This window comes from Muntiacus reevesi, chromosome 2 (assembly GCF_963930625.1).
Source record: "Muntiacus reevesi chromosome 2, mMunRee1.1, whole genome shotgun sequence".
Lineage (NCBI taxonomy): Eukaryota > Metazoa > Chordata > Mammalia > Artiodactyla > Cervidae > Muntiacus > Muntiacus reevesi.
In genome coordinates, this window is record NC_089250.1 from 64,705,850 (window position 1) to 64,722,845 (window position 16,996).

A 16,996-nucleotide genomic window follows, 5' to 3' on the forward strand; every position below is an offset into this window, starting at 1 on the left:
CTTCCTGGACCAGAAACAGAACCGGAGTCTCTTACATTGCAGGGTGGATTCTTAACCACTGGACCACCAGAGAAGCCCCTCTACCTCTGTATCTTGAATCCACCTCTTCCCCACCTGCCCTGTGGCTCAGCTCAGCCCTGCATCTCTTCTCACCTGGACAGCTGTGGCAGTCTTCGGATAAAAGCCCAAACTCCTCAGCCTGACACATGAGTCACTGCTCTCCCTCCAGTGACTTCACGCCCCAAACCTATGTGCCCCACCCACGCTGGACTCATTTCTGTCCTTGGTGTATCCCACGGGGCTGCTGGCCTTGCAGGGACCCGGTAAGAGATGAGAGCCACTCCCGCTCTGCCTGCTCCACTGCGCTCCCCCCAATCTTGCAGCTCTTTTGAATCCAACTCTTTATCTAGGATTTTACCCAGGAAGTTTCTTTTAAGCTCTGGGCCCTTCCTTTTCCTGTATTAAAATTTCTCTCCCTCAAGTGTCATCTCCTAAGAATTTGGGTCTTTGCATTTCTCTTATTGCAAAAGTAATTTGTGGGCATCTTAGAAAATTGCTAAGTACCCAAAGTACCCAGAGGCAAACACTGTCCACATATTAACAAGAAGATAGAAGAGCAGCCTTCTCCCCATCCCCAAACTCTCACCTCAGAGTATGTGATCTGCTCCTTGGGGTCACCTCCCAGCTCTAAGAAGCTCTTAGATCCCTTGTATTAGGAAGGTTGGTTTCACCAGCAGCTAACAAAACACCCAAGAGTGATTTAAACAGTAAGAACATTTTATTTATTTCAAAGCAAGTCCAGAAGTCAGTGGTGCCAGGTGTTCAAGCTGGAGTCAGCACAGAGTTGCATCTCCTGGCCTTCCCCTCCTGGTCACAAGATGGCCGGCAGAGCTCCAAGCATCATGTTTTCACCCAACAGCACCTAAGCGGAAAGGAAGGGGCAGGGCCAATAAAGCCTTCCAGATCCATCTCTTTAATCAGGGAAGAAAGTGCTTCCTTGAAGCTGCCTGACAATGTCCCCAAACAAAATCCTAGTCAAAATTGGGTCATGAGAGTTCTCGGACCAGCATTTACGACACCCAATTTCTAGTTCATAAGACCCACTGATGTCCCATGTGGCAGATGAGGCTTTGGGTCACTTGGAAGCTGCTCCCCTCCCTCCTTGATTCTCCCACCAGAGCTGTCAAATACCTCTGCTGGTTGTCTTTTTATTTTTTTTTTGTGGAGGATAATTGCTTTACAATGTTGTGCAGTTTCTGCTGTACAATGAAGTGAATCAGTTATATGTACAAATCCCATCCCATGCATCTTGGTCTCCACGGTGCCCCGAGCTGAGCTCCCCGTGCTATCCGGCAGTTTCCACTGGCTATCTGTTGTATAGCTGGCAGTCACTGTACATTACGTATGGCAATCCTAATCTCCCAATCCACTCTACCCTCCCCTTCCCCACCTGTGTCCACATGTCCGTTCTCTACATCTGTTTCTCTTTCTGCCCTGCAAACAGGTTCATCAGTACCATTTTCTAGATTCTACATTTATGTGTTAATATACTAACTCAACAGACGTGAGTTTGGGCAAATTCCAAGGGAGAGTGAAGGACAGGGAAGTCTGGCGGGCTGTAGTCTGTGGGGTTGCAAAGAGTCAGACACGACTTAGAGACTGAACAATATCAAATATGATATTTGATTTTCTCTTTCTGACTTACTTCACTCTATGATGGACTCTAGGTCCATCCATGTCTCTACAAATGATCCAATTTCATTGCTTTTTGTGGCTAAGTAATATCCATTGTTTATCCATTCTTCTGTTGATGGACAACTGTTGATATCCATGTCCTGGCTATTGTAAACAGTGGTGCAATAAACACTGGGGTGCATGTATCTTTCTGAATTATGGTCTAATTTTAAGACATCTACTTCCCCTTCACTCCTGACTGACTCCACTGTGTGTTCACAGATGCTCTTGTGCCTCCCCCTGCGTCCCTCTCAGTCCTCTGACCCGCTTCCCTTCACTGCTGTCTCCCAGCTTCCATGTCTTGCTTTCACATTGTGATGGATAATATTGATATTCCATTTGGTAACCATAATATCAATAAAATCCAGGTCAATGCAAAAACTGACTCTCAATGAAAAGTTAAAAGGAAAAGATAAAATTCTCACTATTTGAGTCAATAATACCATACAACTCCCCATGGGTACCTATTATGTATTTACAAGTTTTTAGGAAGTGTAGAGAAGTGAACATTGGGCCCATCACAGTGGCAGCCTCTGGGGAAGAAGAAGGAAATGGGATGGCAGTGGGTGGCCAAAGGGGACTTGAGCTTCATCTGCAATGTTCTATTTCTTAAAAAGGAGAATGTATTCATGTTGTGCTTGTGTCATTAAACTTTAATTTGGAAAAATTCCCATTCATTTTCAGCCAATTATGTCAGCTCTGTGTGTTTGGCAGAGCTTGCATGTTTGTGTCCAGGGAGGAAGAACGTTTACTTTGTGTGTGTCTATGAATGAAATACAGTGATTAGTAGATTTTTAAAAATGTAGCAAGCAAGAGAAAAAACAAAGCTGGCGGAGTGGAGAGAACTCATTGACAACAATAATGAAAAGTGCAGGAATAAACACATTAGGAAATGGGTAGGTTCTTTCCGGAGAAAACCATAAAATGGGACTGAAGGGGAGAAAAGATGATCAGAATAATTGTAGAGCTCTCCTGTGTTCATGGATTGAAAGTCTTAGTATTGTATTAATGTCGATTTCCCCCAAATCCATCTTTAAATTCACAGAACTTGACAAGCAGGTTTTAAAATTCATGAAGAGGAGTTAATGCGCAGTAATAGTTAGCAGAGATAATTGAAAAGGAAGCACAATGAAATGAAGCATTTCACTTAACAGGTACCAAAAGGTGGTCTAAAGCTACAGTGGATGAAAGAGTCTGATGTAGACAGAAATACACAGACGGGTGAAAAAGAAGAAGGGCCTCAGACCTACCTAGACATGGCGATTCAGTGTGTGAGGGAGTTTCATCTCAGTTCAGTGGAGAGAATGAACTAGGCAATCCGTCATGTTGTAATAATCAGCTGTACATTTGGAGAAAGGTTAGATCGTATCTCATTTCAATCATAAACAGACATTCCATCTGTACTAAAGACACACATAAAAACAAAATTACTAGAAAGGAATGCAGAATATATTTAAACCTTAGGAATAAGAAAGGCCTAAACACGGCCTATAAGTAAAAGGAATAAAGGGAAAAAATAATAAATTTGATTATGTCAAAATTGATAACTTCTAAGAAAAGCTCCTAAAAAAATCCAAAGGCAACAGACAGGCTGGAAGTAAATAACTGCCCACACACATACACACACAAGATTAACAGATTATATTAGGAAACTCATACAATCAGTAAGATAAAGACAAACAACCTAATTTTTTAAATGAGAAAAAACAGATCATTCAGAAAATAGAAAATACAAATGTCTAATACACATCTGAAAATCTCACTAGCAATCAAGTATGTATAAACTTTAAAAAATGATTCAATTTCACCCATCAAATTGGCAAATATTTAAAACAACTACTAATGGTGTGGGGATTGGAATCCTCTCATACCCTCTGGCTATAAGTGTAAATGGTACAGAGATTATGGAGGACACTTTGGTAATATCTAAAGCTAAAAATGTGGGAACCTTGAGAAGCAAAATTCCACTTCTCAACCACTACCTTAGAGAAACATTACAGAAGAGGCAAGTGTGAGGCTGTTTTCAGTGGCACTGCTTATGAAGGAGGAAAGAAAAGATAAAACTAAATGTACACAGATCTTAGGAAAGGAAATATGTGGCCCATTCATGGGAATGAATATAACACAGCTACTAAAAGGAACCAGCAAGGGCTATTTGTATCAACATGAGTATATCTTAGAAATATATAGTGGAGGGAAAATGAAGCTTACAGTAAAATCTCCATAAAGTGGGATGACTCATTCAAAATACCTCCATCAATACTCTACATTTATATGGAAGGAGATACATAAAACTGTGAGGAAGGCAGGGGAACTAGGACTTCGGAGGGTAGCCTAAGGAAATTTTAGTTACATTCATATTGTTCTACTTTTAAACAGAAAATGTATTCAATGCTTCACTTCTTTAATTAAAGTATAATCAGAAAAGATTTTAATTTGTTTTCAGCCAATTACGCCAGCTCTGTGTTTGGCTGTGCTCACAGGTTTGTGCCCAGAAGGAAGGACATTCATTTTGCGTGTGTGTCTCCAAGTCAAGCCCACTGATTAGTAAACAGGTTGAAATGGAAATATGGAAAAACAAGGGCCAAACAAATAAGAGAACAGGAAATCCTATTCACAGTTGACAACAAAATCTGTAATAAACCCAGGAATAAATTTATCAAGAGATATGTAGGACTTTAACTAGAGAAAACCATAAAACTTGCCTGAAAGACATAGACGATGACTGGAATTGAGGGATATAGCAGTGAGCATTGGGGGGAAGGCTCAAATATGATAAAGGTGTCAATTTTTTTCTTCAAACTTATCCAAAATTCAATGTGATCCCAATTAAAAAACTAGCAAAATTGTTCGTGAAACTTGACAGTCTATTTAAAAATTCATGTGGTGGGCCAAACATGCAAGGATGACCAAGGCGATTTTATAAAAACAACAAAGAGGGTGGGATTTGTCCCGCCACTTAGCAAAGCATTTTATCAAGCTCGGGAGTAGATAAACAGCTCAGTGGACCAGAAAGAGCTCTGACATAAAGCCACATTGGAATTTAGTGTCAGGTAGAAGCAGCAATTTTAAATTACTGAAGAAATGACAGGTTATCCAATAAATGGTATTGAAAAAAATTGGTTATCAATTTTGACATTTTAAAAAATTAAGCACTGATATCACACTTAAAATTAGCTTCATATTCAGTAAAGACTTAAATGTGAAAATAATAAAACATATACGCAAGAAGGAAAATTACAAAAGCTTTAGGAAAAACACAGGAAAATGGTTGTGATCTTAGTATAGGGAGGGCCTTCTTAAGGCAAGATGAGGTTTTAAATTTGACATAGAAACGAAAAGTTCTATGATGGAAGATACAATACAGTTAAAATGACAAGGGTCACAATGGTAGAGAATTATGTGCAATGCATAGAGTAGACAAGGAATTATATAAAAAATTAAGAAATCCTGTAAGTCAGGAAGAAAAGAACAACACAGAAGAAAGATGGACAAAGGAGATGCACAGATGACCCCAATGGGAGGAAATAAGAACGGCCAGGAGACCTGGAGGAGACCATGGTGTGAGCAGGAAAACAAAGGAAACCAAGAAGAAACCACTTTTATCACCCATCAGATCCATAAGCTCTAAAAGCTGTCAATGGTCTGAAAAAAGGAGACTGACATTTACTTGTGGAAGGATCTTAAACTGGCACAGCAACTTTCGAAGCTGACCTGGGCTGTGTCTATGAAAACGGAAACAGTGGACACCATAGAGGCTAGAGTTCTACTCTCGGATCCTACCCTATAGAAACATTTCAGGAGCTGGCAGGTGCCAAGGTGTTCCTGGCAATACTCTTCATTATAGTGGGCAGAGAGGAGGAACCCCCCGGTCTATGGATATCAGAGAAGGGGAAACAGTACAGTTGTGAGAAAGAGCACTATACTAAGTAGACAGCTGTTGAAAAGCAGGAAAAAGAGCTGCTGTGTCACTAACACGGGGAACTCCCCCCAAATATAAGATTAAGTGAAAAATGCAGGATACAGTAGAAGACCTAAGACTTGGTATAATTCATTCAAAATATCAACACTATCTATATATTTACTGTGGAAGGCAAAACATGAAACTCTCAACAGTGGTCACCTCTGTGGAAGGGGAAAGGGACCAGGATCTCAGGTGACCAAAGGAGACATTAATACATTCATATTGTTCTACTTTTAAATGGAAAATGTATTCATGGTTTACTTCTTTAATTAAAGTCTAATCTGAAAAGATTTAATTTATTTTCAGCCAATTATGCCCGCTCTCCAAGTTTGGTTGTACTTGCATGCTTGTGCCCAGGGAGGAAAATGTTCACTTTGTGTATGTGCTTCAAGTCAAGCCCACTGATTAGTAAACAGGTTGAAATGAAATATGGAAAAACAAGGGCCAAGCAAACAAGGAGAGAGAAGATCCTATTCAAAGTTGCCAACAAAACCTGTAATAAATCTAGGAAGAAATTTATCAAGAAATATGTAAGATTTTAACTAGAGAAAGCCTCCAGTTAAAATAAATAAATAAAACTTCCCTGAAAGACATAAAAGATGACCAGAACTGAGAGACAGAGCAATGAGCACTGGGAAAAAGATTCAAATATGAAAAAGGTGTCAATTTTCTTCAAAGATATCCAAAACTCAATGTGATCCCAATTAAAATACTAGCAAAATTGTTCCTGAAACTTGACGGGCTATTTAAAAATTCATGTGGTAGGCCAAATATGCAAGGATGACCAAGGCAATTTTACAAAAACAACAAAGAGGGTGGGATTTGTCCCGCCACTTAGCAAAGCATTTTATCAAGCTCGGGAGTAGACAAATAGATCAGTGGACAAGAAACAGCTCTCATATAGACCCGCATTGGAATTTAGTATCAGGTAGAGGCAGCAATTTTAAATCAGTGGAGAAATAATACATTACTCCATAAATGGTGTTGGGACGATTATCTATCCATCTGGGGGGAATGGGAAGGGATTAAAGTTAGACCCTAAGATTCGTGCATAAGGAATTTATTTTTTGGATATAGTATAAGAGCTTAAATATGTATGTATGTAGAAACTATAAATTTTTGAGAAGGAAATACAGGAAATATTTATGAACTTGACATAGGAAAGGCTTTCTTAAATAAGACTGCAAAAATGGCATAGACAAATTTGATTGTATCAAAATTTAAATTTCTCTAAGACAAAAAGGTACTATACAACTAAATGACACACATCACAATGTAGAAAACATCTGTAATATACATGACAAAGTATTAATATTCAAATACATAAAGAATTCTTAAAAATCAATAGCAAAAAGACAAAAAATGGACAGTAAACACATGAAGACTTCAGCCTTGTAGGTAATTCAGAAAAATACCACCTAAAACAAGATACTATTTTTCACTGGTTAAAAATGGAAAACCTGGACATGGTCTGGGGAAATGGACACACATACTATGAGCAGGAGAAAGGAGCAAATGGGGAACATTTTTAGAAATCTCTATTAGAATTTAAGATACGCATTCCCTACAACCCCTCAGTTCCATTTCTAAGTATCTATCCCAGAGAAATACTTGTACATGTGCAAAATGAGCAATCCTAAGGGGCTCTTACAGGTGTGTCTTAATGGAAAGACACTGGAAACGCTTTAATAGTCAATCAATAGGAAATAGGAAATCAAACACAGTGTAATTGGCTAGGGCCGCCAGTTGCCAGTGGCAAGGAACACTGTGGCACATGTCAGCTATACCAGCAGCCTCACAGGGCGTGCTAAGCTGAGGAACACCGCCAGCTTGTACACACCATGTCTGTGTAAACAAACACACACCAAGAGAACAGAAGACATGCTTCAGTGGGCTTTGGAGAACATTTTGGATAAGTAGCACAAACCCAAGAGCAGTTACCTCAGCAGGGGGGAGAGGGGTCTTGGTAGAGGCTGGGGGGGGGGGGTGGTGGTGCTCAGTAGAGACTTCTTTATCTGTAATACTCTAATTTTACTGAAAGGAAAATGTATTCATGTATTACTTGTATAATTAAATTTTAATTCAAAAATTCTAATTCATTTCCAGTCAATTAGTTCTACTTTATATGTGTACTGTGTTCTCATTTGTGTACCCAGGGACAAAGCACATTTACTCCGAGAGTGTGTCAGTGAATGAAGCATCGTGATTAGTAAACTGATTAAAATTTGGAAAGCAAAAAGAAAAAAAGAAAAGCCTTTTACACTCACAAAAGGAACACAACTGATAAGGTACTCAGGAATAAACCTAATAAGAAATGTGAAAAACCTTTATGACAAAATCGACCAACCTTTATTAAAAGGCATTAAAAATCAAACCAAACAAATAAGACTGATTAAATGGAGACAAATACCATGTTCACGGATGGGAAGAACTGATATCCTAAAGGTGTTATTTCTCCCTTCAGTGAAATACCTCTCAAAATTCCCACAGGATTTTCATGGAACTTCAACAAGCTGATTCCCAAGTGTGTGTGTGAAAAAGTAAATGTGCAATACAACCGACGTACTTTTAAAAAAAGAATAAAGGGCCAAGAAGGGAGGGGCACTTACCTGATCGGGAAGGAAGATAAAGCTTTTGCTTATTAAAATCTGCTGTTGGCCCAGAAGTAGACAAACAGATCAACAGACCTGAACAGAGTGTAGACACAGGGAACTGGGAGAAAAGACAGTGCTGGGGCAATAAATGGTGCTTAGCCAACTGGTTATCCGTTCGGAAAAAGATCAAATTAGATCTCTGGGTCACACTAAACGTGAAAAGACATTTCAGATGGGTTAAAGACAAACATTGAAAAAAAATACAGAAGTCTTCAGTGTAAATATAGAATGTGTATATCATTCATGAGGTAGGGAGGCTTCTTAAGACAGATGAGCTACCTGCTCTGGTGCTAGCATTGCAGACGTTATCACTGGAGTTTAATATGATGCTTTAATATCCGGTCTCCTGTCGGAGTGTGTCTCCAACCTTCCGCACGTGTCCAAGTGGAGCGTCTCCACCTGAACCTCACAGACTCCTCTTCCTCTTTCTCTCAGCTCAACCTGATCCTGGAAAGAAGGACTGTGATCCTCAATGGACTGAGGTTGAATCCAGCTCCTGTTATTTGTGCTTGATGTCAGCAAGGCACTTCCTTCTCTGTTTTTTTTTCTGGGGAGGCTGGGGCACTATGCTAGGTCTTCAATGCGGTGTGTAAGCTTACTTGCCCCGAGGCATGTGGGATTTTAGTTCCCCTACCAGGTACTGAACCCACAAACCCTGCATTGGGAGGTAGATTCTTGACCACTGGACCGTTAGGGGAAGCTCCCCTTCTCTGGTTTCTGTTCCCTCCTCTATGATGGGAGATGATGCTCTCCTTCCTACAAGGGAAGGTCAAGTTCATATGAGATGAAGGTGAAATGCATAAATGGGACAGAACGTATAAGGATGAAGAGAGCTCCCTCTTGTACTTTCTCTCCACCCCCCACTACCCCAAACTCCTGCCACCAGGACTTTATACCAATTCTTTCCCACATTGTACTTCTGGAGAATTATCACAGATTCTTTTTGGTCAAAAACTTTGAATGTTGACTTCAGATTTTTCATTCCAAGGCAGATAATATTGATTCGGCACCCAAAGACCTTACTGCCTATTGCTAGGTGCTGAGAAACACAAAAAATAATAAGACATGATTCCAGCCCTGAGACAGGATAAAAATTGTGCTAATTAGAGCTATATTTGGTACACAGGTCAGATAAAAGCTCCCAAAAGAACATGGAGATCAAGTTACTCTCTAAAAGGTAAATAATTAAATTCTGCCCCATCCAGTCAAATATACATTATTGCCCCAAACTAATTTATACACCACCACACTTGAACTCAACCCCTGTGGGAACTCATCTCACTAATTGTCTCCATCCTTAATCACTCCATTACTTAGGCTCCCTTCCCTCAGAATATCTGTATGCGAGCATTGCTCTTTCCTTGAAGACTAAAATTTAATTTAAAGGCCTTAGACTTTGCTCCCTCCCTTCTTCTTTCCTTAATCACCCCCTATACAGGCTGCCTCTGCACGGTCCCCTGAGGCCTCCCATGGGCCCTGGTGGGTACCGATCGGCATGGACACTACACTGCCCAATTCCAGGGATGCCATGGCTTTTGGGCAGTTGCACCTCAGAAGAGCTCCTGGATTTGCCCTTGACCTCTGACCTTTCTGCACATAGCCACTGCTGACCACTCCATCTTTCTGTTGAGACCTCTCTTGTCCTTTCTTTTCTGTGCCCCAGGAGGATCTTTCTTTTTTCCAGGCCCCAAATGTTGGTGCTGGGCCTCTTCTTCCTCAGCCTCCCTCATCCCCTCAGCATGCTCCAGAAACCTGACACAACTTCAGTTCAGTTTCACTCAGGATCCCACAGGAGTACTGAAACGGTCTCTGTGATTTCTCACTCTGGGTTCCAGGTCCATGCATTCAACCACCTCCTCCCCAGCTCCCGGCTTGCATGTCTCAGCCGTCTAGCACCAGACTCGGGGTCTGCCTCACAACCTCGTTTATTTGTAGGGCTCCCCAGTTCTGAGAAAAGCACCGCCACACCTCCAGTAAGGCAAGCCCTAAACTCAGGGGTCTTCTGGAACACCTCCTCCTCTCCTTACCCCTCTTCATCCCATCCAGCACCAAGACTGACCGGAATGTGTTGTCCAAATCCTGTCCACCATGGCAACAGAAACTTCCCAACTGGTCTCCCTAAGCCCACCTGTGCTTTCTCTAATGACTTCTCCAGGGACCAGCCAGTCTCAGATCACAGGAGATATTCAGGCAGGTCTCAAGCATGCTTCCCTCACTCTCAGGATGTACACAGGAGCTCAGTCCTGGCCTCCAGAGCTCGACCCGCCCATCCCTGCCTGCCTCTCTGGTCTCAATGTACCTCCCTTTGCACAGGCGGGCGGTTCCCTCTGGCCAGAAGGCTCTTCTCGAATTTGCTCTGTTCTATGAATTCTGTCCCCTTAACAACTTGGTTCAAGTGTCACCGCCGCAGGGAAGCCTCTGGAGTTGGCCTGGGGCAGGGGCCCTTGTACATCCTCCAGCACTTGCTACCTTTCTTTCAGTGTGTGCTGTCAACGTTGGAAATTACACATTCGTGTGTGTGATTACATGATTCACATCTTTCTCCCCTACTATCATATAAGTGCCACGAGAACAGAAATCTGCCTATTTCAATTCATTCACCACAGAATTCACAATGCTGGGCACACTGCCAGGCACAAACAGGTGGTAAACCAGAATATGTGGAATGAATCAGCTTTGTCACTAAACAACACTTATCACAGTTGGGAGTGGGTATCAGCCTATGAACTTGCTTCTGTCTTCCCTATGCTCAACATCCCCACTCTTGTCCTTCACATCTCCAAGTCTTCGTTCCGGACTCCTCAAAGGACTCTCAGTGACGAATTCACCTCCCCCTCACATCTCAACATTATTCAAGTTTTGCCCCATCACTCCCCCAAAATGCCCTTATTGAGGTCATCCAAAGCTTACTAACCATCAGATCCAAAGCCGGTGGGGGGGCGGGGGGCGGGGGGCGGGGCAGGAATCTGTCTTTATCTTATTGGAATTCTCTGCTGCATTTGACAGTGTTGATTACTTTCTCCTTGAAACCCTTCACTATCTTGGTTTCCATGGCAACCCACTCTCCTGGTTGTTTGTCGCATGTCTCAAGCCTTTCCTTCTCTTTCTCCTTTGTCACCTACCCACACCTTGACTGGTACTTCAAATGTCACTGTAACTTAGGATTTTGCCCTGGGCCCTGTCCCGTTCTCTTTCTCTGGTGATCTTACTCATTCTCAGGGTTCCTGTTACTTGAGTGGCCATGGCCCTAGGCCAGTACTCCCAGCAGAATCTTTTTCTGAGCCCCTGGCCCTTGACTTAAGTGCCTGCTGGGCTCCACCTGGCTATGATCCTGGCCCCTTGGCTGTATCTGAGACCACTGTCTTGCCCCTCAAACTCACTCCCCATCTTCCCAGGGGCCTCCCCACTGTCTACTCAAGACACACAGCAGTCTTTGTCTTCACTCTATCTCTCCTCCTAAAAGCTAATCACCATTTCTGGTTTTTAATCTCCTCTAAGTTTTGGATCTATTCCATCTACACTGGTTGAGTTCAGACTTCTCCCACTCTTATCTGGACAATGGCCTCCTAAACAGGTCTGCCTGCCTCTGTCTGGTTACTTCTTATGTAGATGTCTGGGGGTGAGAGTGGGGGTGTCAGGCTTTCCAGCATTCCTTATTGCCCCTTAACAGCCCTTGTTACATTCAAGGAGATCTCCTGTTCTCCACTTTACACGACTGTGGTGTGACATGGGATGCTCTCTCACACAGACCCCACAGAGGCCCCTCCTTCAGGCCCCACCTCTTGCCACCCACCTCTTATCAGGGGATGGCATGAGGCCCAAGCTCAACCAGTTAGACCAAGGCTCCTTCTTGACTTTGGAAGAAATAGTTAGAATCACTCAATGTCTAGGAGATACTGGGCTTCCTAGGTGGCTCAGTGGTAAAGAACCCACCTGCTATTGCAGGAGACCCGGGTTCCATCCCTGGGTCAGGAAGATCCCCTGGAGAAGGGCATGGTAACCCACACCAGTACTCTTGTATGGAAAATCCCTGGACAGAGGAGCCCAGTGGGCCACAGTCTACGGGGTCACAGAGAGTCAGATATGACTTAGTGCCTCAGCACACATGCTAGATTACACCAGGCAGTGGTGTGAAGACCTTGAATGCAGCATTCAAGACCTATCCCCACCGACTTCATTGCTCATGATTCTTTCCTTCTATCCTGTCGCTCTAGGTCTCAGTTTCCTAATCTGTGAAATGGGGCTAGCGGTCTCTGTCTGCCTCACTAGGGACCGGAGGGTGGATTTGCAATGACCAGATGAGACAACAATCACAACCTCACCATTAAAAACTATGAAGAGCAGTACCCACACCAGAATGGAGAGTGCATCTCCTGAGACCCAGACAGCCTCACGTACAGACAGCTTCAACTTTGACTTTCATTTCCCTGTTTGTTGATTCCTTGGGAATGGTCACAGAATCTTTGTGGTTTAAAAAAAAAAAATTCTGAACCTCCATTTCAGACATTTGATTTCAAGCAGGAAATAATTATTCTGTCTTTACCTAGCTTGCTGCCTGTTGCTAGGTACCGAAAGGTACAAAAATGAATAAGACACAGCCCCAGACACGAGGCAGGATGAAACTACTGCTAATTAGAGCTGTAGTCAGTACTCAGAGACCAGAAAAACAATCTTCAGAAAAACACAGAGATCAGGTTACTTGGTAAAATGTACATGATTTAATTTTGCCCCTTTCTACCATCACAACTAATCCCTTCACCTATACACTTAATCCCACTGCTCCGTGGGCCCCTTTCATTACCTGTCCCTGCTCTTGTGTCCCCGCATAGCCCTCCTCCCTCCAAATGTCAATGTGTAAGAGACAGTGCCTTCTAGAAAATTCTGTCTCCTTGGGTCTCCCTTTCCCCTCCTGCTTTCTCAGCCAGTCTCTAGATCACCCCAACCCAGTTGGGTTTTGCCCCCTACCCCAAAGCTGCTATGGCCGGGGTCTCCAAAGACCAGGGACACTCTCACCTCCTCTGACTTCTGTGTCTTTGGCACATTAATGGTTATGCTGACCTCTGGAAGCTCTCTCCTCCCTGGACTTCTAGGGCCCCCAATTTTTCAGCCCTTTCTTCCGTCACCCCACCCCGCAACCGCCCTCCCCCACCCCCGGCTTGGCCTCCTCAGGAGCATCCCTGCATCCATCCCTGAAATGTCAGTCACAGCTGTGTCTGGCTCTGCTCCATGAACTCTGCACTTCTCTGAGTTCTCCATCTGCCCCCTGGGGAGAGGCCCACACCTCTTCTATGAGCTCCAGACTGGGAGACAGACTTTCTTGGAAACAGCTCTAGTCAAGGTCACTCATGGCCATTTTTCCTCTTTGCCATCCATGCCCTTTGATCTTGCCTCTGATTTACACAGACAAGACTTTAGGCGACAGCCCTTTAAGTCTCTCTTCCATCACGTCGATCCTGCCTGCCTCTCAGCCCAGACCAGAAATTCTCTCTGACCTAAGTCATAACCCTGGCAGCTTCTCCCTCATATTCCAAGTTCCTCAGGACAGGTGCCATGCTGCCTGCTGTATGCCCCTCTTTCACTTTCCTCTGCCCACCTTGGGGCAACTTCAGGCCCCTCTCACAGGAATTGCTCCTGTGGGGCTCGAGGGGCCCCTAACTGCTCCATGTGGTGGGTCCTCCATCCCTATCTAACTGGCTTTTCTTTTCTGTTGACTGATTATTCTCTCTTGGAAACCCTCCACATCCCTGGGTTTCCATGCCAACACAGGCTCCAGGTGCTTTTTCCATCTCTTTTTGCTGTCTCTTTTGCCTTTGTGGGCTTTTCTTTCTTTCTGTCCACGCTTAAATCCAGGGGAAGGATTCTCAGCCCGAGACCCTCCTTTCTCTTCTCAGCTGCCACCTTCTCCAAGGGCAGCTCAGCAAAGCCCATGGCTACAGTTGCCAGCAGTCACAACCTGAATCTTTCATTCAAATCCCTGCTGGGGTCCAAGCTCTCTCCTAGAGCCTCACAGGCCATCTCTACCTGGATGCCCACCTTTCATTCAACTTGTGCAAAATTGGGCTCAATGATCCTCTTCTCACCACTAAGCCTGCTCTTTCTCTTGAGTACTCCATACACTCAAGACACAAACAGGGAAGGCATCCTAGACTCTATGACCCAGCAACCAGTCGGTCAGCAGCTTCTCCTAATTTTACCTTCTGTCTATCCTCTTGGCCCCCACCCTAATTCAGGCCTTGCCTTCTCTACCAGGACCGAAACAATCATCTCTTCATTGGTTCTCGAACCTCTAAGTGTCTCCAAGCAACCAGAGACGGGAAGCAGAGACGAGTAACCTCCCTGGATACTCCCATGAAGCTTCATACTTGCCCCACCCATCTCAGCTACTCCATGCTTTGCCCATGTCCCAAGCATATCTCTGGCCTTCTTACTATGTATCAATTTAGAATCTGTGTGTTTTCCTATCTCTTTGACCATATGCCCAAGAGCAGACAGTATATCGTATTTATCTTCACATTCTAACACCCACTCAAGTTGCATTCAGTTCTTTGCTACTTTGTGAACTGCAGCCGCCAGGCTCCTCTGTCCATGGGATTTTCCAACAGCAATACTGGAGTGGGTCGCTGTTTCCTTCTCCAGGGGGTCTATCCGACTCAGGGATCAAACCCAGGTCCTCCTGCCTTGCAGGCAGATTTCAAAGTAGGCACTCAAATGTTGTATTAATATATAGGTCATTGGCCCTTGCTTGAAACTTTCATCTCTCTCCTTCTCTTTGACTATCATATTGCTTTCCAAAAAGCTTATACCAGTTCACAGTTCCCTGTACTTACTGCGTTTGACTGCATCTCATCAGCATTGAGTATTCTTAAACTTTTCCCCCTAAATTTGTTGGTGAAAACTAGTGCTTCTTTATTGTTTTTATTGTTGATCTGCTGTTATTATGGAAATTGAATTATTTTCTCAAAAATTTTCTAGTCAAGTCTATTTTCTCTTCTGTATACTGTTGAGGTGAATGACATACCTATCTGTTGGGTAAGAGTTAGGGTTATTTTTACTGTTAAGGATTTGTGTGTCATCTTTTTACACATTATAGATCTGCAAACAGTTCACCCGCTCTGCTTTTTGGTTCTGTTTGTGACACTGTTTGACTTTGGAAATACTTAACTTTGATGTGGTCAAGTTGGTTGGTCTTTGCCTTCTTGTACTTTGTTCTTTTTTAGTTTAGAGGGGCTTCCGCTTTCAGATACATTAAATATCCAATTCCTTTTCTCTCTGGTTTTTAATGGATTTATGTCTCCTTTCTGATCAAATGTTTTTGAATTTGCGTATGTGCTCTCAGGGAGGCTGAAAATGGATTATTACGTTTCTTTCAATAGTCAGAGCTCCAACTTTGGACAAGTCTTCCCCTCGTGGCTCTGACACTAAGCTAAGTTATTCCTGGCTGATGATGGCATCAGGACCATAACATCCTCAGAGAATATATGCCACCTAGACAGGGAACCAAAAGGCTATGGGAAGGTATGACTTCAGACACGGTGACAATGAAATGCAGGAAAGCATTTAAGGGGTAGCAGCAAAAAACCTTTCTGGAAGCCTGGCCAGGAGTGTGTGGAAAGATGGTTCACCCACTTTGCCAATACGAGTGGCTGAATCTAGTTGGCACCCAACGAACAGTCTTGGATAGCTTCTGACTCTGCAAGGAAACTCAGGGACCACAAGGGCGGGAGAGTCCAAGCCCTCCCCTCACCTGCATCAACCTACCTGCACAGACTCTGCCAGGACATTTCACCGTCAGCAGAGAAACCTCTCAGCCAGCTCCTGCCTGGCTCAGCTTCCGGGGGCTGCAGCCATCGCCACGATTCCACCACGCTCCAAGATGTGGACTTGACTCAGATCCTGGAGTCACCATGACCCCTGTCCAATGACTGCTCTAGAAACCAGGGCATCTGAGGGTGATGCCAGAGCTAGAAGGGAACTCAAGGGTTATCTAGCCCAAATGCCTCATTTTACAAATAGGGAAACTGAGGTCCAGTGAGGGGAGGTGACTCACAGCCACCTGTGGCTGAAGGAAGGATACCAGGCTACCGAGCCTTTCAGGAGTTTCTTCTCACGTATCTTTTGTGACATGTTAGTGTCTGTGATATGTGTGTGTAAAATATTAGTCTGGAGGCTGGAAAATATTGTCACTTCAGAGTTGCCAAGAGTAGACTTGGGAGGTAAACTGAATTCCTTCACTTCTAAGAAAGACTGGCGCACTTCATTCCTTAGGGAGTCTAGAGAGTGACTGATTGAGCCATCCACCCGCCGGCAAGCCAGTGAGCAGTCTATGCCAGGCTTGCTCAGGCAAGTATTGTGCCTGGTTAGGGGACAAAGTTCAAGCACCCACCCTCAAGGGTTGTGCAGAGCTTTTTTTGTGTGCAGAGCTTTGATGGCCAAGCTTAGGCGTCAGGACCACAAGCGACAGGGAACCAGTAAAGGGCTGTGTCTGTCTTCCTCCCTCAGAGACCCTTCCAAGTCTGCTTTGACTTTAAGACACTTGACACTTACTTCTCCTCCCAAGAGATGTAAAGTTTATTCTTTAATGCAAAAAATTCTTTGATTAAATGCTTGTTTTAACACTTTCTCTCAATCAAAGATCTCTCAGACT

The 16,996-nt window shown here is 43.6% G+C and overlaps 1 long non-coding RNA gene across 1 annotated transcript in view; it reads right to left on the bottom strand.

Moving 5' to 3' along the window:
- Nucleotides 1-759: 759 nt before the first annotated feature.
- The window catches only part of LOC136159581 (uncharacterized), a 30,469-nt gene continuing 14,232 nt past the window's right edge, over nt 760-16,996 (bottom strand). The window contains exons 2-3 of the long non-coding RNA XR_010661481.1: nt 2,985-3,073; nt 760-922 (exon numbers count right to left, since the gene is read on the bottom strand). This is a non-coding gene — a long non-coding RNA (uncharacterized lncRNA). The remainder of the gene's footprint in view (nt 923-2,984; nt 3,074-16,996) is intronic.